This window comes from Capra hircus, chromosome 3 (assembly GCF_001704415.2).
Source record: "Capra hircus breed San Clemente chromosome 3, ASM170441v1, whole genome shotgun sequence".
In the NCBI taxonomy this organism is placed as follows: Eukaryota; Metazoa; Chordata; class Mammalia; order Artiodactyla; family Bovidae; genus Capra; species Capra hircus.
Genome location: NC_030810.1, coordinates 100,876,452 through 100,879,829, shown reverse-complemented (window position 1 = coordinate 100,879,829; position 3,378 = coordinate 100,876,452).

Genomic DNA, 3,378 nt, shown 5'->3' with positions numbered 1-3,378 from the left:
TCTCCCCCTCCCACCAACCTGTTACTCCCCTCCGGAGCTCCACCTTCATTGGCCGTCACCACCCGCCCCGCCCTACCCTTCCTCCGGTTGGTCCGTTTCCCGCGAGGGGCGGGGCTGCCGCCGCAGGGACCGGGACCCGGGGTCGCCAGCCGGGGTGGGGCGGGAGGGGCCGGCGGTCACGTGGGCCGGCGGGCGGTGAAGCGCGGGGGCGGGGGTGGGGCGGCGAGGGGCATCGGGAGGCCATTTTGGGGGCGTAGTGGCTGGTCGCCCTTGACCGGCCCCTGCCCGGGCGCTGGACTGGGAGCCGCCCGCCAGAGCATCTTGTCGCCTCAGCTGCGGAGCAGTGCCTCGGCTGCCGGGTTCTCGGCCGGAACCTCTGTCCAGACTCCTTTCTGCCTTTCCCCTACCTCCGCATAAACCAGAATACTCTTCCGTGGCATCCTGCGGAAGATACCTTCCCGGTCCCCAGACGTCAGCAGGCCCTCCGCTTCAGCTCCGTCTCCCTTTCCCCCAACCTGAGCCGGATCCCAATCTTGGATTCTTCTCCCTAATCTCCTGGCCTCCACAAACCATTCAGCCTGGCACCTTTTTCTTCATAGTATGTATCACCTTCCAGATTATATAATCTAAAATTCGTATTCGTCGTTCGTCTCTCGCCCTACTCTAAGCTCCACCAGAGCAAAAATCTCTTGTTTTGTTCTCTGCTTTATCCCAAATGCCTACAACTGGGACAGGCATCTGTTAGGCGCTTAGTAAATATTTGTCGAGTGAATGAATGGGAAGGGGCGGGGTAAATTTACATGGACTACGAATGACTCTCATTCTAAACAGAAGGGGATCTCAACCCCAGATTGTAAATCCATTTTAGACTTTAGCGTTTCAAGAAGTGGGGAAATTGATCCCAGAACCCGGAACAGTAAAGTCGGGGTGCTCCGCAAACTGCAGACACGCCGGCTAATCAGCTAGCTGCAGTTAAACAGCGGGAAAGCTAACTTTCGAGATTTTAATGGTTGAGGTATATGAAAAAGAGATAGACTTAGTTTGCGCTGCTAGGTTCCGATATTCGCATTTATTCAACACATATTGATTGTGTACCTATTTGGCGTTGAAGAGGAATCCTATATGCTGCTGACAGTGTAGTGCTTTCGAGGGAGCTCATTTCCCTCCCCTTCCCCCAAGCTTTGAAGGCTAGGTGTAGGTCCTAGAGAGTAAAGTCCATCTCCCGGTTCCTAGGCTGGGAAGCAAATCTGCATTCCAAGGGAAGCTTAAGGTGGGGATTAGAGTCATCAAACTGGCCCATGCCCCAGGGTGGGACAGAAAAGGAAAGCAGGGGGGTTGGGGATCGGAAAAGGAAGTGCCTCTTCAGGACCTAGTACCTTCAAACCCCTGGGGTGGTTTTTTAAGAGATTCTTTTTTTTTTAATATAAGATTGTTTAACTGTCCTAAATACTGGGAAATGGAAATGCCTAAACTCTCCTAAGGTAACGCCTCAATCATTAGGCTACTTAGTGTACTTGTAAAGTTAGTGACAAAGGAGACACCCACCCCAACCGTATGAATACAGATTACAGGGAAAAACCAGGAGGCCTCTGAGTCACAGTGATAGTCACCTGTTCCTCAAGGAAGCACACAATCTCAGAGAGACTCTTCCCAGGCACACCGGGCAAAGGTGACTCTAAGGCCTTTTTCAGAGTTTGTGTTCTCTCTCCCCAGTTTATAAATACAGCAAAGGCAGAAAATTAGAGCAAAACATAGAATCCAGGAAGAAGAAATGAATTACTTTGGTATATATTCAAGAGGGCAATTTTACTTTTGTGAAATGGAATAGAAGAGAATGATATAGGTAAACTGGAGAAGGCTTCATGAGAGAAAAGTGAATTTGGAGCCAAATTCTTATCCTACAATTCTTTCCTCGGTTCTTCTTGAGTTATCCAAGCCTGTCACTACTACCACTAACAACTCTGCTGAAATCGTCGTCTTGGGGGTCACCTATTATTCTGTGCCCAGTTCCTGAATGGAGCAGCAGGAAGGCTACAACAGGAAGAGTAATTAAATCTAAGTAAATAACTGAAAAGGAGTGATGCCACTGGCTGAGCTTAAAAGGACAGGAGACAGAAGGGATTTGGGGATAACCTAAAAGAGGAAGAATAAAATAAATTAGCTTTGGAAATTACATCTTGGGAGGCGGGACACACACACACTGTAAGGTATAGTTCAGGCCGAGGCAGAAGATGAGAGACGACCTCAACAGAGGTAGGTTACCTTTATTTAGGCAAGGAGGGGCGACAGATAGCCAAAGACCAGACTGAGCACAAGAGGGATCAGGGAAGCTTCATATTTAAAGGGAGGTTTGTGGAAGCAATAAGGGAAACGTTAGTCAGGTGGGATGTTTTGGGTATTCTTTAGTTGAGATGGCATTTGTAGTTGGGCAAGGGGTGATAAGTCCCTGGCAGATGTAGGGGGTGGAAGGTTTCTGGACAGGGAGTGATAAGTCCCAGGTAGATACAACCCGCCTGGAGCATCAGGGCGGGACCTAAAGTTTGGTTCAGCAAGGGCCTTTGAGACTGTTGTTTTCTTTTCTAGGCCCAAAGACTTCTTCACACACAAACACAGTCTAGCAGACAACTAGAAATGAAGATAGAGTTAGTGGTAGAGACCGGATCTAAGAATCCTCCTCATAGATGTGAAAGTTTCTAAGCAGGACCAAAGAACAAACCTTGAGAAGTATGGAGTAGGTGGATAAAAGCAAAAATAAAAACCAGTGATGGAGTAGGCAGAGAGGTAGATGAAAAAGTCCATAGAAGAGGGTTGTTTAAGTAGAAGAGACTGAAATTTGGGATTTAGAAATTATGGCTGATCTTCTACATGTTGGTTTCAGCAGAGTGGCAGACCCTTAAGGCAAACTGCAATAACAGAAGTATATCAAGAAAAGAGGAAAATGTACCTTGACTTAAAGAAAAACAGGGTGAAAGAAAGGGGAAGTTTTATGTTGGTTTTGTTTTCAAGAAAGAGAGACTATGTTGTATTTTAAGAATAAGCCAGAAGAGTGAGCAAGATTCAAGAAATAGAGAGCAGTGGAAGCATGGACATAGAAGAAAAGGTAAATTTTGTGTTCTGGAACTTAAATTGGAAGACCAGACATGAAGGAGTGAGGAGTTGCAGAAGCTGAGTCAGATAACTTTAGCCCACCAGATTGATGGAGAAATTAAATTATTTATTGTTATTATTATTTTCATATTTATATGTTTACTTATTCGCTGTGCTGGGTCTTAGTTGAGGCATGCAGCCTCTGTTAGCTGAGGAACATGAACTGCCAGTTGTGGCATGTGGGATATAGTTCCCCGATCAGGGACTGAACCTGCCCCTCTACACTGGGAG